This window comes from Enhydra lutris, unplaced genomic scaffold (assembly GCF_002288905.1).
Source record: "Enhydra lutris kenyoni isolate GAN:26980312 unplaced genomic scaffold, ASM228890v2 scaffoldscaffold20, whole genome shotgun sequence".
Classification (NCBI taxonomy): Eukaryota; Metazoa; Chordata; class Mammalia; order Carnivora; family Mustelidae; genus Enhydra; species Enhydra lutris.
Genome location: NW_019154104.1, coordinates 18,138,771 through 18,162,231, shown reverse-complemented (window position 1 = coordinate 18,162,231; position 23,461 = coordinate 18,138,771). Strand labels below are relative to the sequence as shown.

The window sequence follows — 23,461 nt, the reverse complement described above, 5'->3', positions numbered from 1 at the left end:
TTTATTTGTTTATTTGACAGGCAGAGATCACAAGTAGCCAGAGAGGCAGGCAGAGAGAGGAAGGGAAGCAGGCTTCCTGCTGAGCAGAGAGCCTGATGTGGGGCTCGATCCCAGGACCCTGAGATCATGACCTGAGCCGAAGGCAGAGGCTTTAACCCACTGAGCCACCCAGGTGCCCCTCATTCTGTGTTCTTAAAGTAACTTTCTAAATAGAACAGAATTGCCCATTAGTCACTGTGGGATTACAAACCACTTTGGTCTTTAATCCCTTGCACAAAGTAGTAGAAGAAAAGTAAACCAGAAAAGAATATTTACTACACCCGCAGAGGATCGCCGACTATCAAGTTTAACTATTTAAGGTAGACTTGGGAAGGGAATTTTTTCCTTAAAATACAGACGTTACTGTTATCTTGAATTTCCTTCAGCACTTATTGCCTTAAAAATATACCTTAAAAATATACCTGTGCCTTAAAAATATACCCTTTTTCTTTCCTCCCTTCCTTTACCCGCTCTGTCTCACACACATACACTTATTCCCCCTGAATCATTTGAAGACAGGTTGCAGAAGTCATGATGTTTCACTTCTGAATACTTCAGCACACATCTCTCAAGATTAAGGACATTTTCCAGATGATCACCGTGTAATTCTCACATCCAAGTAATTTCATAATGATTTAATATTTAATAAGAATTTATATTTAAATTTACCCAGGTGTCCCGAAATGTCTTTTATAGCCCCAGGATCCCGTCAGAGTTCACCCTTTATGTCGGGTAGTTCTGCCTCTTTATAGCCAGAATAACTTTTATTTAAGTTTATGTAGATACATTTGTTTAGATAAATTCATCTTATCTGAAATATTGTTCTTGTTCTAAAATAATCCCAATTCCTCCCTTGCTTTCTCAGATATTGTTTTTTTTTTTTTTTTGAGGAGTCCTGGCCAGTTGTCTTGTAGAATGTCTTAAATTCTGGTTTTCTCTGATTCCTCATGATCAGGTTCAAATTGTAGGTTTTGGGCAAGAAAAGGTGATTTGATATACTTCTTATCATATGAAAATGGTATAGAAACACACTCAGAGATGTCTCACTGCCATCCTTACTCCCTCCACCTCATTTCCATCCATCCCCTATGGGTAACCTCTTTATTAGCTTCTGGTCTATCTGACCTATACTCTTTTTTGCAGAATTAAACATAAGCATATACAATTTTAATTTACTCTTCTTTGTTTCTATATACTAGGATTCAGCAAACTTTTTTTTTTTTGAAGATTTTTAAAATTTATTTGACAGAGAGAGACAGCAAGAGAGGGAACACAAGCAGGGGGAGTAGGAGAGGGAGAAGCAGGCTTCCTGCTGAGCAGGGAGCCTGATGCGGGGCTCGATCCCAGGACCCTGGGATCATGACCTGAGCCGAAGGCAGCTGCTTAACAACTGAGCCACCCGGGTGCCCCGGATTCAGCAAACTTTGACCCACAAGCTAACTGCCAGTTTTTAGAGATAATCTTTTATTGGAAAATGACCCCACCCTTTCATTTTTTTTTTTTTAAAGATTTTATTTATTTATTTGACAGAGAGAGAGAGAGACCACAAGTAGGCAGAGAGGCAGGCAGAGAGAGGGGGAAGCAGGCTCACTGCTGAGCAGAGAGCCCGATGCGGGGCTTGATCCCAGGACCCTGAGACCATGACCTGAGCCGAAGGCAGAGCCTTAACCCACTGAGCCACCCAGGCGCCCCCCACCCTTTCATTTTAAAAATTTAGATCTCTGGTCCATTCAGAATTAATTCTACTGCATGATATAAGGTATGGATCAGTTTTATCTGTTTCCAAATGACTATGGTCCCACCACCATTTATTTAAAAATCCGTCTTTCTCTGGTAAGTTTAGAAATCACCTATATCATAATTCTACACCTTCACACATACCTGAGTCTACTTTCAGACTTATCATTGTGTTCCAGTGGTCTTTCCATCGATTCATTTGCTGGCAAATACCACTCTTTGCTTTAGAACATAGCACCACTTTCTAGTGCTAACCAAGGAGAAGAAGGTAACTTTGAAATGTAGGTCTCATATATCAGTGAGAGTCTCCCAGAGTCGCCCCATTTTTCCAAGGTATTAGGGGATTTTAGTGCTTGTAATATCTGGAATTTACTTTGAAATATGGAGATGAGACAAACCTTGTATCTGCTGCCTAGAGAACAAAAGGAAATCTCAAAAATGAATATTTTAAATGAATATATCAATGAATATATTGAAGATTTTTCCAAAGCAAATCAGTTTGCTCCAGGAAAAAGATATTTTTCCATTTCATATGTTACCTTTTAAAGTATTATCTTGTGTGTCTCCTCAGTCTGTGGCCTAGTGTTGACTTCTCTCAATGTTGGGGAACCTAGTGCCCATCCTTGAACCTTCTCTCTTCTGTGTCAACATACGCGCTTACAGGATCTCGACCCAGTTTCGGGAGTTTGACTATCACCTTCACAGCGACACCTCCAAAATATATATCCATCTAGTCCTGTCCCCGAACATCCAGTCATCCAGGTGAAGTTTCCACTTGGATACACGACTCAGTCACAGCATATCTGAATCAGTGCTCCTCCTTGTTACCCCTCCTGTCCCATCCCCTAACCTGCACCTACCAGAGTCTCCCTCAGATCTCTGTAAATGGTGACTCTGGCCTCCCCGTTACTTCCAACCATAAACTTTGGAATCCTCCTGGACCCCACTTTTCATCTCAGCCCATGTTCGGTCTGTCAGCAAAGCAGGTGAAGTCTACAGGTGAAATACGTCTGTGGTCTGCACCGCCGGTGCTCGGCTGTGGCCACTGTCATTTCTAGCACCAGCTTGACCGAGAACGTCCCGGACTGGTCTCCCCCTGCATCCTTTCTCCCTCCGTCTTATCTCCACAGAGCCAGAAGGACCTTTTTAAAACACAAGCAAGGTCATTTCCCTTGTCTCCTCGGAGCCCTCCAGTGGGATTCCCCACAGTCAAGTAAATCCCCAAGTTCTTACCATGGCCGGCAAGGTGCTCCCTGACCTCAGTTTATGAAAAATAGCTCCCCTTATCACTCTGTGCTCCCATCTCTTCATGTATCTGCATGTGACATATATGCGTACGTACATGTGTGTATTTGTGGGTGCACATACATGCAGTCTCTTTCTCTCTCTTACGTTACAGGTAAGCTTCTCGAGAGGAGACACACTCTTATTTACCTATGCCCCGTACCTCGAATAGTGCCAGTCCATAAGCAGTGCTCCGTGACTGCCCGTTGAACAAATGAATGATCTCATTGGTGTTTTTGCTCTCAGATCAGGTCACTTTGCTGTCAGTGTGGGAAGTGGAGATCTGGAAGGTTGGAAGCGTGGTTGGAAAGGTAATACTCTATTTGAAGGATGATAAGAGCTGGATGAGGGCAGTGGTGTGAGCCTGGATAGGAGAGGAGCTCTGGGGACCATTGGTTGGATACAGGGCAAAGGAGGGAGGAGTGGCAGGTTCTGCAAGGGGCCTCGCTTCAATGACTTGGTTGGGGGCGGTGCCATCAGGTAGGGAACGCAGAAGGGGAGACCTGATTTGTAGGCTGGTGATGGTCCACATAGATAATTTTCCACAGTTTGGGAGTCTGGAAGAGAGGCCAAAAGGGAGGTACAACTTGGTCATCTACACAGACAGAAGCCAAGGACAGAGCCTTGGATTTGGCTGTTTGGAGGTTACTAGGGGCCGTTGAGAAAGTTACGGTGATTTGCACTGGGGCAGAAGCATTGGGGCTGAAGAGGAACTGAGGTGAAGAAATGGTGATCTTCCCTGACAAAGAAAGGAAAATAAGGGACAGTATTTGGAAGGAGAGGTTTGTGTCAAGAACCATGTGTGTCGGGCGCCTGGGTGGCTCAGTGGGTTAAAGCCTCTGCCTTCGGCTCAGGTCCTGGGATCGAGCCCCACATCGGGCTCTCTGCTCAGCAGGGAGCCTACTCCCTCCTCTCTCTCTGCCTGCCTCTCTGCCTACTTGTGATCTCTGTCTGTCAAATAAATAAGTAAAATCTTTAAAAAAAAAAAAAAAGAACCATGTGTGTCGTACGTGGGCGAAGAGTGCTTGCACGTAAAACAGGAAGGATTGGAAGGAGCAGGATCCTTGGAAGGATAAAACCTTCCAAGAGAGGTCAATAAACCTTGGACAGAAGGAGGCAGGGACGTTTTTCCTCCAAGATAAGAGGGAGCTTGGAAAGGCTGGGTAAGCTATCAAGAGAAGTTGAGGGAGTAGGGAGTTGGGGGAATTTCATTTTGGATTGGCCCTTTGGTTTTCTTCTTTTTCCAAAGTAGAAAGGCAGACCATTGAGCTTGCTGGAGCCGAGGAGAGCTGGCCTCTGGCAGCAAGGTAGGCCAGGCGTGTGGCAGGAAGAGGAGCAGGCTGCTGGCCAGGGGTAGGAGCGGCCGTCGTCGGGCCACATCGAGGACCCACCCATTCAGGTTGGAAAGCGTGGCCGCCTGTGCCTCGCAGGGCACTCCAGCGAGGACAGAGTGCGGCTGTGCTTCCTGCCCTGCAAGAGCTTGGGTTTGCATTGGGAAGATCGGGGATTTTTGCTCACGAAAATCAGGAACAATGGAAGGAGCACATTGTTCTGGCTCACACCGGTGATGGGACATCGGAGGAGAGCCTGGCTCACGCCGGTGATGGGACATCGGAGGAGAGACAGATCACAGGGACTGGGGGTCCCTTGCAGAGGACACAGGGGTCAGGCTGGGTGGACTCGCATGCGCAGAGGATCATGAGGAGAGCCTTGGTGTACTGAGAAGTGTTGCAGGGATAGTAACCTTATTGCTTAGAGCAGGGAATTCATGCTGGAAAGTCATGCACTCTACTTGAATTCTTTTGAAACAATAATGGCACTGACTTCGTTCAGGCCGCTAGAACGGAATGCCATCGACGGGGTGGCTGAAACAACAAACGTGTATCTGTCACCTTGATTGCTAGTTCTGGAAGCCAGAAGTCCAAGGTCAAGTTCCCAGCATGGTCTGGTTCTTGTTGAGGGCCTCTTCCTGGTTATATCCTCACACAGCCTTCCTTGGTGTGTATATAGAGAGAGGGAGATCTCGTATCTCTTCATTGTATAAGGGCACCAATCCCAATGTGGGTCCCTTAGGACCTCCTCTAACTCCGATTAGCTCCCAAAGGCCCCACTTCCAAGTGCCATCACGTTAGGGATTAGGGTTTCAGTGTATGAATTTGGGGGGCATATAAACATTTAGTCCACAGCTGTTCCTTATAGGCGCATTGTACCAGCTCTGTTGGGTAGGCTCCATTCTAGAAGGTAGGTACCTCTCTACAAGGGAGGTAGGAGGAAAAGGAGGTTTACAGAGGTCTACAGCTGTCTTGTTGCCAGTGGGAGGTAGAAGGGCTAATTCCAGATATGAACCAGGAGCTTATAGCCCAGGGATATGAATTTCTGGGATTTATTTTATTTGTATGACACTGCCCAAGATAGAGAGCAGAACGTGTATCACCCACCACACTGGCTAGAGATTCTGGATGCCAGGACTCCCATGCTTGTCCCCGAGCCGCAGGAAAGGGCTGTATTCAGGAATATCCTGGGGCCTATTGGGATCACTACCTTTCCTTCTCCAGGCACCAAAGTCATAGCTATGCCAAAGATTCCATCTGGGGCCCTTATAGCCTGTGGGTCGCTGACTTGGCCATGGAGAACAGAGCTGAACAAGAGGCAACTAGACCTGGTAAAGAGAGGAAGGAAAGGTAGTCTGATTAAGTTTTGTCTCAAAGTGTCTGTTTTTGGGTTTGTCCCTGCATTGATCTGCAAGGGAATGAGGCAAGTAATGGCCCCTCAGGGACTTTCAGGACTTTGCTCTCAATGTCAGCCGTCATTTTCAATCACCCTCTCCCTCCCAGCCATTAATTTTGGCCCAGGATCATGGGGACTTGTCCATCTATCACTCCTAATTGACACTAAATGATCTGTCAGTTTATTGATGAACGGCAGGAGTGGAATTGTCACAATATATTTTACTTTCTAACAACTCCTCCTGACAATTTTACCTTGTCCATCTCACTCTCCTCACATAAATCTCCATTGGCCGCTTGTTCCTTCTCCTGGGCCGTTCTGGTGCCAGCACTTCCACACCATCTGCACGCGTCAAGGACATCAAGATGGCGGGAGAACAGCCGAGTGCCAGGCCCGAGGTTGCCCCCTTCCCTCCTCCTTCTCTCTCTCTCTCTCTCTCTTTTTTAATGGCATAGATGTTCCAAGAATACTAAAGGGCTTCTGTCCTCTCTGTGTGTGTGTGTCATTGCCATACCAGAGTCTCCCTACCTTCTTGTTAGCAGCAAATAGTTCATTCTTATTAGGCCACAAAAGTGTGAAAGGCAAAAACTCACAGAGCCTCCAGGCTTCTAGATCTATAAGCACCGTTGCAAACATGTGTATTGTCCTCTTGCACCAGCATTGTGACAGGCTTTCTCTCCCCATGGGAGTCAGTTTCTTAGCACGGAGGGCAGCTTAGCTGGAATTTCTCCACTGGTGTGCCCTGTGCTGCCCGGTGGGTATCAGCGTGCCAAGATGTGGGTGCTCGGCCGCAGGGCCGCGGGGCCAGGCCAACGGTTGCCAAGGTCCCTAGGCTGTGACCACATGCGCGGTCTTGTCTGTCACCCGAGTTTTCCATTAAAATGATAGTTTTTTTTTTAATATTTTGTTTATTCATTTGAGAGAGAGAACACACAGAGGGAGAGGGAGAAGCAGACTCCTCGCTGAGCAGGGAGCCTGACACAGGGCTCAATCCCAGGATCCTGGGATCATGACCTGAGCTGAAGGCAGACACTCAACTGACGGAGCCACCCAGGCGTCACTACAATGATAGTTTTAAGTGTTTTATGTTTTGAAAAAGATGAAGGAAGGACTGGAGGGGTGTGTGTGTTGTGTGTGTGGTATAGTACTGGGCTTTCTATCTATATGTGTATGTGTGTTTGTATGTAGTTACTTAGCATTAAGAAGGTATACATAGAGATGTGAGAAATCTTTTATCCTTTATGAGTCTAAGGATAAACAGAGAAGCTTGACCATATAGAAAGAACGTCATTGTTCCCCTCCCTCCTTCCTCTCCTGCTGAAGATAATCTTTATTAACTGATAAGGACTATTTTTGTTTATTAACCATCATTCCATTATCCTGTCTGTCAAAATTAAAAATCATCCCTTAATGTCATCTGATATCTAGCCATATTCAGATCCTTCCATTGTCTCAAAGATGTCTTTTTACAGTTGGATTGTAAAAAGGGCAAATCAAGGTCTACACCTTATATTTAGTTATTAGATGTCTTTAGTCTCCCTTTCGTTCTGCAACACCCCTGCCTCCCTTTTTCTCTATGCTGTTGATTTTTTTTCTTTTTTTCTTTTTTCTTTCCTCTTCCTTCCCTTCCCTTTTCTTTCTTTCTTTCTTTCCTTGTCTTGTGGAATGTCCCACATTCTGGATTTGGCTCGCGCTTCCTGATTATGGCGTTTCGCTTGTTCCTCCGTCCTTCACGTTCCTTGTGTAGCTGTAGTTACATCTAGATATAACAAGTTAGACTCCGGCTCACCATGTTGGCAGGAATACTTTGAGGGTGGTGCTCTGCCCATCCTCCTGCGTTGCATGGGAAGGCACAGGCAGGTGTGAGAGGCGCAGGTGTACGGGGGCTCCGTGTGAGGCAAGGCTGTGATCGATGAGTGGGGCCAGGAATGTGCCCTCCATTTCCGCCCCCCACCAAACTCCCACCTAGAAGTCCTAGCGTCCATGCAGAATTGTGGCCTAGAGCGTGATTTCAATTGAAGGACGTTAAATGGTGATTTTCCAATTTTCCCTTAACAAAAATTCTTGTATAAAGAACTCTTTTGTCACCTCATTGGTGGCCTGAAATACAATTCATGTCTATAATCCTGCCTTCCCCCCACTACCCCCATCTTTATTTCAGAAAGTTTCAAACCTGTAAGAAGGTAGAAAGGCTGGTACAGCAAACACCCTTCTGGGTAATGTTTTACCACCTGTGGCTCTTTCTCTTCCCTATTTGTTTTTCCTTTTTTCTCTTCTGCTGACCTGAGAGCTGCAGCTGCCTCTGCATTGGTATTACTAGTAACTAGTCAACGGTTACTTTCCTAGAGATTTTTGTCTGTATGTTGTTTCTGAGTCTGTAGTGCCCAGCACATTGAGGTGCTCAGTTCATGCCTGATCAGTGAGTTTGGGACTTTTCTTACAGAGCTCCAATAATTAAAAAGGGACCAAGTAGCCCCAGGTCTGTACTTCCAACTATAAGATCTTAATCCTTGACCTTCAGATTTTCATCAATAAACATAATTTTGTTTAGTTTTCAAAGCAAAACAAAACAAATTAGAAATATTGAGAATTTATTTTCCACATGCTGCCAACCATCACAAGGAACCCGGGGTCGGCATGGTGGGACTGGGGGTCATGGGCACCGTGGGTGAACTTGGTTCTCAGTGAGGTTGGCCATGAGAGATGAGTGTCCAAGATCAGGTGAAATCAGTGAAGCGGTTGCATATGAGCTGGTGAGAAAGGAAAGTCCTCGCTAGCTAGTTGTGCACCCATTTCCAGTGGCCGTGCCTGGGCTTGGGTGCCATGTCCCTGTTTCTGTGGCTTTTGGAGATGCCCACGAGAGCCTCCAGTGTAAACTTCTGTCTCGACTTTCTCTTGTGCTTTTTCATGCATTTATGAAGTTCCACTCCGTGGCCTCCAAGACATGGCGTATTCAGAAAAGGTAACCTCGGCCTCAACAGCAGATCTCTTTAATGTACACCTTGTATTCGTTTCTTCTGTGTAGGCTCCCAAACAGCAGTTTCTGGCTTTGCTCTCCACCTATGTTCAGAGCCTGGACAGAAAGTTGGTAAAGGAAGGTCTAGATTAGTTTCTATTTTAATTGAACTTGGAGAATGCATAGTTTGTTTTTTTAATTGGAATTCAATTGCATTGTTTATTGCTGGAAATTACATATGTTCAGTAGAATCCGCAGATGAAATAAAGAACACCTAGACTGTATTGCAGTGAAATAACTCACGAAGAAAGAAGTGTCCTCCATGAAGTAGTGGGAGGTGTGGAGTGTGCCCAGCTGTCCCTAGGCCTTGCACACACCTGCACCATTCTGGTAGATTTTATCGGTTTTGGTAGCTGGTTGGTGGGAAGGAGTGAGAATAATAGATAATAACAGGACTGTCATTTCCCACTCGGCCCCGCAGTGCACAGCAATGAGGTCCTTACTAAAAGTCACCCTTCAGACAAACTCCTATATCCAAGTCATTGCATAACTTGGTGATATCTTTTGAGACATTAGCACTCTTCAGTGAATCTGAATTTTATTTATTTTTATATACATTAGGAATATACATAACAGAGTATTCGAAGGGTGAGGAGGGATGATAGGAAGCTAAACTTCTCCCTCCCTGCTCCCCCCAGGGACTCTGTTTCCCTTCCCAGAGGCAACCACTGTTCACTAGTATCCTTCCAAAGAGACTCCGTGCATTTATAAGAAGTACAGGTTCATATAGTCTTTTATCCCCTTGCATAAATGGTAACATACCTATTATTTCTTTTTTTTTTTTAAGATTTTATTTATTTATTTGAGAGAGAGAGAGAGAGCATGAGGGAGAGAGCGCGGCAGGGGGAGAGGGAGAAGCAGACTCCCTGCATAGCAAAGAGCCTGATGCGGGACTCAGTCCCAGTACCCCGAGATCATGACCTGAACTGAAGGCAAATGCTTAACCAGCTGAGCCTCCCACGTGCCCCCATACAACAGTATTTCTTGGTGGTCTTTCTGAATTGCAAGACAGAGTAGAACTGTATCATTTTTAAGGGCTATGTAGTACTCCAAACTTTCCCATCTCAATGAAAGTAATCATAAGCTCACCATAGATGTAGTATTTTCCCAGATTGGGAAAGCAGACTTCCCATGTTTATTTATGTACTGAATATAACGTGATCCGGTGGAAAGTATCATAAAAGCTTCAGGTAAGGTACATATACACCCCTTAGGCTAAGGAAAAGATAAGAAGCATGCATGAAGCTTTTTCTCTTTGAGGTTCTGTGGAGGACATTTTCATGCACTCCCACTTAGACTGACACAGTGCTGTTTAGTTAAGAGCCAGAGAGATGTTCTGTGTTATAGTCAGTGCAGGTTAGAGCCCTGGATGGCTTGTCTAGTGTCACAAAACCAATTTACTTATGCAAATGACTAAATATGAAATAATTGGAATCTTGCAATTCTGTCAAGTGCCTCCCAGTGGAAGGCGATGGCAGTCTGTTCCCGTAAGCCCCCATGTGGAGTAGCATTTGGACACTTCACTTCCCACTCTGAAGAGTGGAGCCGTCTCCCTGACAAGTGGCCCTTGTCAGTCCCCTCTCTGGCGCAGAGGTGAGTACCTGAGGCCCAAGGAGGAGGGGAGGAGCGCGTGTTGTGACTTGAAGTGAACTTGTTGTTTACACCTGTATACCAGGGAAGGGACCGTTGAGGTCCCCGAGGCCACATGGCATCCAGTGGCTGTGTTTCTAAGGGCCTAGGTCAGCAGAACTGCTTCCCAGTTGCCTGTGGGGCGACCTGTGTGGAGGCCTGGGGGGAGGCCCGCCGGAAGACTCCAATGTCCAGGCCCTGATCCCCACTTCCCCCCTGAGCCTGCTCTCAACTTCCTTTCAGGCCTTGAGCTTTTCTTAACAAGTTAAGCTACTCTTGAATTTCTTTCTTTCTTTCTTTCTTTCTTTTTTTTTTTTTTTTTTAGATTGATTTGAGAGAGAGAGTGGGAGGGGAAGAGCAGAGGGGGAGGAAGAAGAAGGGGAAAAATCTCGAGCAGACTCCCCGCCAAGTGCACAGCTCAGTCCCACGACCCTAAGATCATGACTTGAGTTGAAACCAACAGTCAGAGGCTCAACCGATGGAGGCGCCGCTTGTGTTTGATGTTTGTAACTGAAAACCGGGAGTGGTTCTGGAGTGAGTTCTCAGCGTGTCCTATGAAGGCTTTGACTTGTGGCCCTTTGTAGTTTCTCATTCTGCAGAAGTGCAAAGTCTTCTGTGGCCAGAGTTGCTCATTCTGTGGAGCCAGGGGTAGGATCGCAAAGTAAGAGGGTCTCGGAGGGTCAGGGAAGAAATGATAGGCCCGCGGAAATATCCCTTAGGTAACAGCCAAAAAACACCGCGTGGTGTGGAATATTCCCATCTCTCTCTCTGGATCATCGCACAGTGCAGAGGTTTTGAAACCAGAAGGTTAGAACCAGTTTCTTCTCATCTCCTGTCAGAGTCTAGTCTCTAGCCTCTAGCAGCCTCTAGTCTCTAGTCTCTAGCAGTGCTGGTCCAGGGTCTGCTTGAATCCCTCCTCCATGGCCTGCTTGAATCCCTCCATGGCTGGGGAGCTCAGTGGGAGTATACTTTTTAAAAGCCTTTTTTAGTTGTGCAAGGAAGCCAAGAGCACTTTAATGATGTAAAAACTCAAACAAGACAGATAAAGCTAAATTTGCCTGAAACCACCATGTTGTCCAAGGCTGGTCAGCGCTCTAGAAGTAACTACTGGTAACAGTTTTTCGGTCAGCTTTTATCAACAATAGATATTCAATATATAATTTTACACAATAGGTATGCTTACTGAAATCTATCTATCTATCTATCTATCTATCTATCTATTTTACATAAATAGGTTCATATTAAGGGTGTTCTCCTTTTTTTCATTTTTCATTTAGCGGTACATCTGGAGCTCTTCCCATGCTTCTAACTGCAGCATCGCCGTGCCATGGTGGAGACGTGCTCCTCACTGTCTTGGTGGGCATTGAGGTTATTTTTAATTGTTTTAAAGATTTTATTTATTTATTAGAGAGAGAGAGAGAAAGCGAGCATGAGCAGGGGGGAGAGGGAGAAGCAGACTCCTCACTGAGCAGAGAGCCCGGTGTGGGGCTCGATCCCAGGACCCCAAGATCATGACCTGACCTGAAGGCAGTCGCTTAACTGACTGAGCCACCCAGGTGCCCCAGTTATTTCTAGTTTTTATGCCATTTATTGTGGCTTTTGTGCTGGGCATGTCATTTATTGTGGCTTTTGTGCTGGGCACAGCTAAGCACAGTTGTCTTACTTTATCCTTAAAACAACCTGGTGAGCTAGGTACTCTTATTGCCCTAGCTTACAGATGAGGAAGTAGAAGTTCTGGAAGGTTAAATAACTTGCCCCAAGTCCCATAGCTGGTAAGGAGCCAGTTAGGGGTTGAGCCTAGGCGCACCTGGCTGCGGGGTCACTCTCTTAATTCTCTGTGTCTTGCTGCCTTCCGTTTTTGCGCCCTTGGCTCCTGGTCTAGTACCTTTGCACTCAGTAGGCCCTCGGCAGAGGTTCCGTGAGGACTGTTTGCATGTGGTTCCAGCATCCAGCTTGGTCGGCCTGTGGGAAGAGTAACAGGGCGTGAGCACTTGACCTTCACCTCCTCTGGCCTACGTGTGTGCAGAGCTGTGCTCCAGCCAGCCACCGGGCCCCAGGAAGGTGAGTGCAAAGGATGCAGCCTGCACTTAGGGGCCCAAGCTAAGGCCGGGCCAGTCCTGCCACTGAAAGGCCTAATTAGGCTCATCATTAAGTTCAATTAGGCATTGGAAACGATCATTCCTTCTAACCCTGCGGTGCCCTCCAAGAAGTGGATCCATTCCCAGGCAGGTGCTCGAGAACCGGTTCTAGTTACCTATGCCTCGGCAGCCCCACCTCTGGTTTCGGGCCTCCGACTCCTTTTTGAGGCTGAGGGCAGAGTAATCCAGATCAGCCCGTAGCAGGGTGCCCCGAGTACATGTGAAAGACAGGCCATTTCCTGAGCTCCTTTCTGGCCGCCCTCCTTTCTTAGGGCCACTAACCCTTTCCCCAAGCACCTATTAGGAGTTGGGATGTCTGCCTGTGTTCTAGTCCCCTTCTGCCAAACACACACACACCGTGTCACCTCAGGGCAAGTCGTGTGGACTCCTGGGGTGGAGGCTCCCTGAGGGGTCCGAACTGGGTGATCTCCGAGTTCCCTTTTCAGCACTGGATTTGATCCTGGGAAATCCCAAATGCTTAAGCCTTGGGGCATGCCAGATTTCTTCTCAGAGGACACTGAACGGGGAGAGAGAGGAGGAGAGGGCCAGTATAGGTCTGCTAGCTCAACACCCTCGTGCTCTGTCTCTTCAGCATTAAAGCAGAGTGGTCTCACAGGCCCTCCAGAACTCAGAAGGGATGTTTGAACTTCTGAAAGCTGCTTTCTAGACGGTTACTTGAAACATTTTAGTTTCGAAATCACTGCCTTGAAATGAAGCAGCTGACGGACACTGAGGCAGAGAAGTCCTTCCAGGCACAGAGGCTGGGTGTGCAGCCTGAATGTGCCACAGTGAATTTGGAATGAACAGGCCTGTGTGACTAAAGCCCAGGGTTTGCCTAGAGAAGGGGATGGAAATAGGTGAGGTTAGAAACGGGCTTGAGTGCAGGACCTTGAAGTCTGGGCACACAGTTAATTATTTAGAGAACAGGGAGCCACTGAAGTGTTGACAGGTATGTGACCAGTGGTGTGAGGGACACATTATAACACCTCTTCTGAATGCCCTTTTTTTAAAAAAAAAGATTTTATTTATTTGAGAGAGAGAGAGAGAAGGAGAGCACCAAGGGAGAGGGAGACCAGCCTCCCCGCTAAGCGAAGAGCCTGAGGCAGGACTCGATCCCAGGATCCTGAGATCATGACCTGAGCCAAAAGCAGATGCTTAACCGACTGAGCCACCCAGGCACCTCCGAATGCCTTTTTGATGTTTCATGGTTTGGGCTATTTGCTGGAATAAAAAGACCCATTTCTCCTCATGTGGAATCATCTTAAAGTTGGTCTCCTCTCCATTCTTGATAGCAGAGCTTTCTCTTTTTAGACTAGACAAATTTGTGGAGAGAGTCTGCTCATTTTTTTCTCCCTAATGCCTTTTTTCCCCAGCAGATTTTGGTGATGTGGCTCATTCCTATCCCGAGATTGCACTGTTCCTGTTCTGATTGAAATGCTCGCTTTCTCTTAGGAGACCATATGCTTAACTAGATATAATTGTTTGAGATTTGTTTTCACATGGGATCTGTGTTCCTTCTCAATTAGGATGACCTCTCATTTGGCCACTGGATGTGCTGTATTAGTTGAGGTTGCATTTGTATCTGCAAGCAACAGGGAACCCCACTAACAGAGGCTTAAAGAGAAAGAGATTTGTCTCAGGAAACAAGAGGTCCAGGTTCCACAGTCTAAGGCCGGTGTGGCAGCTCCATGGTGATGACAGGGATGGAACACTTTCCATCCTCCTGCTCACCATCCTTCACATTTGGGCCTTCATCCTCATGTTCATGCCTCATGGTTATATGATGGCTGCTGTACCTCCAGGCCTCACCTCTGTTTTCCAGCTAAGAAGAAGGGAGAATGACATGGAGGTGAAGGCATAGGGCTGTTTCTTAGCAGGAATTTGTCTTTTGGAGGAGACAGAATTGGGGGGATATATTTTCCTGGGACTGCCCTGTCTTTCTCATTGGTCAGAAATATGGTGTATGCCTACCCCTCAATGTGAAAGAGGCTGTGGAATTGATTATTTTCAGTTGGGCTCGTTGCCAACCCAAACAAAATTAGGGTTTGAATCCAGAAGAAGGAGAAAGGACTTTGGGGTGGGTACCAAGTTTTTTTCTGCAGCCAGCCCCATCTGTGGAAGAGCTGTAGAAGTCATTGTGTGAGACCGTCCTATCATAAAGACTGTGTTGTGTGATATAGAGGTTCAGGTGTGCTAAGGAGCCTAAAAATAATTTCACTGAATTCTAGAAGCTTCCCAGCAGTGGGGAATGCTTTCAAAAGGATTTGAAAGCCAGAACAAGTTGCCCTTTAGACAGAGATAAATGGAATTGGCCGAAATGAAAGAAGGGAACCAAAATGCAGAGAAAATAAAGCGGGAGATGGGAAACAGGAGAGGGGTGTCCGCTGAAAAACCCAGAGGTTAATGCTGAAGGCGAAGTTAATATTGTTGTAGGAAGCAGGGTCCAGCTGGTGGAGAGGCCCTGGGAGTCAGGCAGAGTGTTTCTCCTGTGAGGATGGGAGGAACCATCCAGGCCAGGCAGTGAGGGCAGGCTGCTGGGCATGTCTACTGAGGGCTCCAGGCAAGTTCAGTAAGGGGCAGCAGGAATGTGGGAAGCAGGGGTGGGGAACAAGGGCTCTAGAAGCAAAAAGTATGAAGCAACTCAGCTGGGCGGACCTAGCCAGCACCCACCTCAGAGCTGGGGTTCAGTTGCAGGACTGAGGAGGAAAAAGACAAGTGTGTCCAGCCTGGGCAGTGATCAGCAGCATAGGGAGTAGAGACTGGGGTGAGAATAATAACATAGTAATAATAATAATGTTGGCAGCAGCCACTGTTCCCTGAGCACCTCCTGTGTGCCATGTACTGTGCTAAATGCTTTGCATGAATTAGCTCATTGGAATCTTTGAACCACGCTGTGAAGCAGAATGTGGTGGTACCACCGATTTGTAGTTTTTCGTGGCTTGCCTGAGAGCACGCGGCTAGTGAATGGTGAACTCTGCTTTGAACCCTCTGACTCCAGAGCCCCACTCGGCCGCTGGCTTTAAGCCCTATCAGGGCCCAAGATCAGAGCTTAGCACCCACACATAGGCTGGCCGGATCCCAAGTGGTTGAGCCCGGGGCTCTGAGTCCTCTGGGACCCAGAGGACAAAGGGTTGCTTTCTGGGGAGCTTGATTTGGAGGTTTGGCGGGCTCTGCGCGGCCAGGCAGACATCCTCTTTCCAGCTGCTCAGAGAGAGGGAAAGTAGAGAGGAGTCCTAGTAAGCAGGAAGAAAACACCAGGAATGTTAAGACTGGGTTAACTCTACAGGAGAGGAGGGTGAAGGGAAAGTAAATTTCCCTGTGCAATTGGGAAGGTAGTGGCTGGTTTTGACAACCCCTAAGGAACGAGAGGGGAGGACCAAGATGGAAAATGTGCTACATTTCTGATGTAGGAAGGGAGTTCATGTTTATCGTCTCTAAAAATGATTGAACAGGGGCACCTGGGTGGCTCAGTCCTTCAAGTGGCCGATTCTTGGTTTTGGCCTGGGTCATAATCTAAGGTTCTGAGACTGAGCCCCACCACAGGCTCCGCGCTTACTGCTGAGTCTGCTTGAGATTCCCTCTCTCCCTCTGCTCTCCCCCTACTCATTCTCTTTCTCTCTTTCAGATAAATAAATACTTTTTAAAAGGATTGAATAAAGAAAAGAGGGTTTCATTCCTCCTTTTGCCCTTCCTCCCTTCCTTTTTTGTTTTTCCTTGCCATGTTAACTTTGGGATCTCCAAACCAGCACATCCCAATAGTTGAGATTTTGGGGCCAGAAAAGCCAGTTCCAGGGAAGGGTCTACTGGGGGGACGTGGTGAGACTAGGGAATGGTATAAATGAGGAACGATGGGGCAGGGTCAGTGTCATTCAGAGAGCTGGGGAGAGACCTGGGAAGTCATGGAGTGCAGGGCCCCTTCAGTTTAGAGAGGGAGAAATGAGTGAGGCCTGGGGTGCTTCAGGGACTCAGGTATAAAATCTGAGAGTTAGAAAATGTCACCTTGGCCTGCTTCCCAAGGTCATACAGCTAATTAGTGTAATAGAACGTGCCTCTTGTTCTACGGCCCATGCCCATCCACAAACCTCACATGCACGCGTTTATCAAGTTCACGGAAAGGCCATGCGCTATGCTGTTTGTGCAATAGCAAGCCTGTTAGCAAGAAATTATCTTCCCAGCAGTCCTCTGGGACCCTTCCAGAAATGCAGTGTTGATGCATGAAACAATCTTACTGAATAGACAAACTTTCAGAGGACAAAGTTATGTATCCTGGGCCGGCCAGCCTGCTGTGGGGGACTCGCTGGTTTGTAACTTGGGCAGCCAAATGCCAGGAGGAGGTGACTAGGGATTCCCCTGACAGAAATGATCTCCTTGTCCTCCCTCTGATGGATTCAGTCTCTCAGAAATAAAGTGCCTGTGTGTACGTCATTCCTTACCTCACACTTCTTCCCTTTTCTTTTTAGTTCTTTACTGAGAAGTAACCAAGAGCAATTTTAGTACAGAAACAGCCACTCGGGCATCTGTCGGTCTGAATATACACCCGGAGGACAACCCCCTCACGGAATCTAGGTTTTCTCTGGTCTCTGAGGCTGCCAGGGGTTTTACTTTTTGACCCGTGTTTCTCTCACTACAGCTGGTCACAGGTGGCTGTACCGGGCCCCCTGGCTTCACTGTGGTCCTCGTAGGAGAGGCCGGGTTTAGAAGTACCAGGGCATCCTTGGCCTTGTGCAGGCTCGTCTATAGCAGGGAGTCACCGGGGTGGGTCCAGAGCCTTCGAGGAGGCCTCCAACAGCTAGCCGGAACAGCGTCACCTGAAATGGCATGTGTCACCTTCTCTTTGAGGGCCCCATCACCTGGCTGGGTGTGAATATATTCAAGGGCCTTTGGGGGGCCACAGGATGTAGAGGAGAGGCAGAGAAAACTGTGGGTAAGGGATTGGAAGGAAATCTTTATAGGTCTCTCCATTACAGAACAGAAACTTCTCTTCAGTGATTAAAAATGGACTGAAATCCGGGTCTCCAGAAACACTGATAAACGTTTGTCCCTGACTCAGGGACCCATGATTTCCTCTTGTTTCACACTCCGTCCTCATGGCCACACTTCCATAGTTAGGTGCTGAGCCTCACAGTTCCTGTCTTTTCCACCGGCCTGATAAAGTAAGTTCTGTGATTCTAAAAAACGCTCGTTTTTCACAGTTTACCTTCTATATGGCTGGTAATGCTAGCTTTCCATTGAGGAGCTAAAGTTTTCCTTTAAATAAATGTATTGAAGTAAAAGTAAAACATGGAGGAGGTGCAGAAATTGCGCAGCTGTAGCAAAATTCTTGAAGGTAGCATTGAAAATGACAGCCGGTCGGGGAAACACTGCCCTGGAGTGCGGCTTCCCCCCTGTGTTTCCTCCCCAGACTCTCCCCCAGCAGGAGGGCTGACAGAGCCTCTGCCACTCACCCCTTCCTGCTCCTTTGATGCCCAATGAGTGGCACAGTGTTCGCTGCCACCTCTCTTTCAGTTGTGGACTTAATTTGAAGGAAAAAAAGGGAACCCTGTGAAAATTTGTTTCCAGTCCCATGGTTCTCTCCTGATCCCTGACCAATGTCAGTGTGTATATTTATAGCGCTGATACCAACGCGTGACAGCACCTCGTCTGCATTTCAGCCACACCAGGTCCCCTGTTGCCTTCCAAACACCCCTGGCCCTTTCTGCCTCCTACCTCTACTCAGGTTGTTTCCTCCAGCAGGAAGAGTCTTGCTAGAGCCTTTTCTGCCTCTCCAAGCCTGCTTATCTTCCAGGCTTCTAGAAAGTCTGCCCCAAGGGTTGCAGCCAGCATGGCTAGTTCCCTCTTTTGCGCTACCATGACATGTTGCTTCCATCTCCATTGCTTGTCCTGGGAAGCTGGGACCAGCAATAGATGAGGAGTGGGAACCTTGGTCTCTAGCTCCAACTCTGTCTGCTAGCCTTGGGGCTCTGGTTAGATTGCTTCCTGGCCTCTCTTTTCTCAGGTAAAAGATGCACAGGGAAGGTAGCAGTAGTAGTCTTTCAGGCACTGCCATATGTGTCTTCTGGAAGTACTACTGCTATTTCTAGAATGTTCTTTTCTCCAATCAGTCTGTAAAATCCTGGGTGAAAGATCCCCAAATCTCAACACCTCTTAGTAATGCCAAATAATCAGTTACCCAATAAAGTGTCTGAATAAAATAATGTTCATTTGAGACAGCAAAGATCTAGAGTTCTCAACTCTTCCACTTTTTTTTGATAGCAGACATATACATACATTTCATGTGTGCCCCTAATTGTTTTTAGCTATTAAAACTTTCAACCTTTTTTTCATCCTGATATAAATAAATGCGCCTTTAGAATTTGGATCAGAACAGAGTTGGTATTTTGAATCTGACCAGCAGGGGGCAAACTTCACCCAGGAATTGCCTTACAAAATCGCTATACCTTCAACCCACCCAGGCTTAGTAGTCTACCTGGCCTTTGGTTTTCATCTTTCTGCTGGGCACCTTGTTGATGATACCAGCAGAAGCTAAATACGATCTAATATGACCTAAAAGCACAAATGCCAACACTTGAGTGCTGAGGAGTTCCTACTCGTCTTTAAAAGGAGGAAGAAAACACGTACTGAACTCTGAACCCATGCATGGAAGAACTAAGAGCCAAGGCGAGGGGAGAACAGTGGGAGCTGCAACTTGCCAAGCAAAATTCCATGGCAGATATCTGACTTTTAGTTGGTATGAGAGGTGTGAGGACATCTTAGAGCAGATGACCCAGTCCATGGCCTGCTACTGTCTAGACCTGGTAGCTGAGATTACAGTGGCAACATCTCCTTTGCTCAGATTTGGATTTTCACATGAAGGCTCTTTTTGTGGGTCACACAATGTATAAAATAGAGCCTGGGTGTTTGATGTGCTAGTGAGCTGTTACACGATCTGGGACACATTACCTCCTTTTTCTCATGCCTCGGTAAAATTTACCTCAAGTGAGGTTCGGAGGCACTTGGGAGATTTTTACTGGACATTTAAAAATTATGCTGGCAGAAAAACCTCAAAAGAAAGTGGTATTTTGACTTCTTTTCCTCCAGAGGAGTGATATATTTTGGCAACGTCAGGTAGCTTTGGCTCCTGTTTGACTGGTAGCTCATTCTTGCTCTTTCCCTTGCCGAGTGCTTCTGACTTTGGCCCCCTGGCTGCTGAGTTTCCTCCTTTTGTCATAGGATCCCTGTGAGCCACATATCGTGGCTCCAGCTTTTTTCTCCCAGGTAATAAGTTGCACTTCAACCATGTGTCCAGACCCTTCATATCCGGATCAGAGGCCGTGGCCTGTGGGGGCTGGGCGAGCAGAGGGCCTTCCCCTGGGACAGTCAGGCCGCTAGATGCCTGGCCCTTTGGTCTATTTTAAGCCTGTTCTGTCTTGCAGCAAGAAGGTGAGTCTAGGGTCCAATATGTGCTGTGGATATTAAGAGATTTCAAGGACACTTCCCCCCATTTATCCCAGTTATGTCCCCTGCTAAAATAGGTTAACGGTGTCTAATTAACCACCGAACATTGTCATGCTGCATAAAGATAGCATCCGGGCTGTTCCCTGAGCCGTGGTACTTTATCTCCATTTAGATCTCTGCAGTATTCCATTAAACTTGAGAGAAACATTTTAACTGAGATGATGTCTACATTAGAGCTGCCTTTCACCCTTCAGCTCGTAACCCGTGGAAGCGGCAGCTGAGGCCTTGTGTCTGATCCGGCGGGGAGGACACAGGAGACAGACTTCTTGGGTGGAAGGGTCTGCACGTCACAGCATTTCTTCCCCCACGGAGTGCCAGAATGACCCTGAGAATCCAGGATTCAGTCGTGTTCCCGCAAGGCTGCGATCACAGGACGTACCTGTGCCACCACGCTGGTCCCCGGCTGACCAACTCACGCCCATCGAATGGCAGTGTGGTCTCTGAAAGCCAAGAGAAGAGAGTTGTGTTTGAGCAGAAGAACTTAGAAAAGGAGTGTGTGGAGGAAGAGGTGACTTCGCTACATGCCATCTCTTTTGCCACATGCGAGCGGTTGTGTTGTAAATAAAACATATAATAAATGCCACAGAACAATTAAACGAACACTAATGATTTTTCAGGCCTGACAAAGTACAGTACTACTGTAGTGGAAAGGGCATCCTCGTCATGGAAAATAGTAATTGGGTTTGAAGCAGAGGCTATGGAATGAGCATCTCCCATCATGTAGAGCTACCTGCGTGCTTTTGGGATGTAGGGATTGAGAGCTGGGCGTTGATGGCAGATGGCCTGGAGTTTGTATTCAGTCCCTATGGCTTTCTTGCTGGGTGACCTTAGGCAACCTCTCTACTTCTCTGAGCCTGTCTCCTCGTTTGTAAAATGGAGCAAATCAGAAAAGATAATGTGATAATGAAGTAAAATAATGTACAATGGTATATATCAATAAAATATATATAGCATTATATATGGGGCACCTGGGTGACTCAGTTGCTTAAGCCTCTGCCTTCGGCTCAGGTCATGATCCCAGGGTCTTGGGATTGAACCCCACATCAGGCTCCCTGCTCAGTGGGGAGCCTGCCTCTCCCTCTGCTGCTCTGCCTGCTTGTGCCCTCTCACTCTCTCTGTCAAATAAATAAATAAAATCTTAAAAAATATATACATACATAGTATGTAAAAGTAATGTATGTAAAGAAAATCATATAATAACAGCGCTAGGTACCCACCAACCTCAATAATTGTTAACTGTGGATGGCCTCAGTCATCAGCCTTCCTGCGACAGGCTTGTGGGGCAGGACCTGGGAATGGCCCTCCCCCTGAGGAGCGAAGGTGGCTATGGGAAGCCAAGGGGAGAAAACCTAGCATGGGTCAGAGAGAAGCAGGGTGAAAACCAGGAGTGACCGGTTGAGGGTTGGGCTGAACAAGGCTTTCCACAAAGGTAGGGATAGCGAGACAACGCCCGTGCCAAGTCACCCACCCATGTGTCACTGGTTCCCAAGCAGGAAGCCCACGTGTCCTTACCCCTGTTACCCTAGCCCCACAAGGTGGGAGGTGAAGGGGAACACTCCTGTCACTGTCCAGAGCTAAAGCTTCATTCTGCAAAATGGCCAAAGCAATCAGCAAGTGATGGAGTAGCTCTTAAAAAGAAACCTGGCATTTAATTAACTTTTCCAAGTGCTGGTTCAGCAACCTCTATGTTTTACATTTTGAATATTGAACAAGCATCTCTAATCGGATCTACACTGCTCCTGGGCCTGCCAGCCTGAAGAGCACCTGCTTTGGTTAGGAACAGCGTGGAATCTTGTCTGGATTTCGGGGAAGCCGACTCAGGATTACTCAGGAATGGAGGCTGCAGTCTGTGAAGCCTTTTCTTCCCTCTCCTCAACCTTTAGGTCAAGTGAGAGTTCATTAACACTTTGGTTAGAAGGAAGGGGGCATCTCGGAAGGTTTCCATTTTGCTGCCTAGTACCCGTAGTTCAGCTTACTATCTGCGGTGAGGTGTAGGCCATTGATTCTCATGTGTGACTGGGTCCCATTTCTAGAGACTACTGCCTCAGAGGGCCTGGGGTGAGGCGTAGCCCAGAGACACTGAAAAACAAAAACAAAAACAAAAACAAAAAACCCTCAGTGATTCTCTTGCACACCACTGGTTAAGAACTATTGGTTTAAAGGATTCTCTGTAGCTTTCAGTTCTCTGTACGTTCTATTGCCTTCTATAAGTGTGGCAAGTCAGGAATGGGCCTTCTGCCCAGTAAATCCAAACAGATGTCTGGGTGCCCTGGGGACATCTGAAAGTCGCGGGTAACTCCTTTTGAAAAGGCTTGGGGCAGTGTGTTTGGAATCCCGGGTGGAAGTCGTGAGATGGGGCTTCTGGCTGCAGCCTCGGTACTCACCAGCTGGGTGATTTGGATGAAGCACACATGGCCGTGGCCCATGGCCCTTTCTGTCACATAGTGTCTCTGAAACCAGCGTTGCCTCTTTTCTACAGTGGGGCTGAGCACGTGGCAGTTGGCAGACAGGAAGGGGAAGAAACCTGAAGAATGATCCAGCTGCCTAAGATGGTGTCCCCCATGTTATGGTTGTCAGGTTCCCAGCCTCCCCCCCCACAAGGATCCACTTCTGAGGATGAAGGCACGTGGCCAGGGGGTGTAGTAAGAGACCAGAAGCCCAGGGCAGAGCTGACCGCAGCCCTGTAGACAGCCTGCCCTGGGCCTGGACCAGGTCACACGGTTTCCTCAGAAATGTGAGGAAAAGATGAGCCAGAACCCACAGTTTTCTACTTCACTTACCCAGTCTGTGGGAGGCAGGACTTCAGTCCAGATCCTTCTTTAGTTACCCATCCTCTTGAGCTCTGATAGACCGCTGTATTTTGTTTTCGTTTTGTTTTTAACCTGTCACCAACAATTTAAAAATATACTCTATGTCTGTATTTAAAACTGGGGGAAAGAGTTTGTGTAGTACTTACCCTTACTATTTGCAGGACATTCTCTTTCCTATTCTACTTTATGCTTCTAAAAAACAAAAAGAGTGGCACCTGGGTGGCTCAGTCAGGGTTAAGCATCCGACTCGTGATTTTGGCTCAGGTTGTAGTCTCAGGGTCATGGGATTGAGCCCCATGTTGGGCTCCCCACTCAGTGAGGCGCCTGCTTGAGCTTCTCTCTCAACGTCACCCTCTGCCCCTCCCCCTCACTCTCTCTGTCAAGATAAATAATTAAAGGAAAAGATAAGAAAGGCTGGAGGCGATCCACTAAATTGATTCCATGACTCACCATGGGGCATGACCTATAGTTTGAAAATCGCTATGCTCGATTCTATGTCCTTGGGAGACCTGAGGTACTTTTGGGGACCAGGCAGGTCCAGTATGTCTGTGAAGCAGGATTTTATTTCAGAATAACACCTTCAGTTA

The 23,461-nt window shown here is 47.2% G+C and overlaps 1 protein-coding gene across 1 annotated transcript in view; it reads left to right on the top strand.

Annotated features, from left to right (window-relative positions):
* Positions 1-23,461, top strand: part of LOC111148626 (intraflagellar transport 43) — an 81,038-nt gene that overhangs the window by 31,129 nt on the left and 26,448 nt on the right. The window lies entirely within an intron of this gene.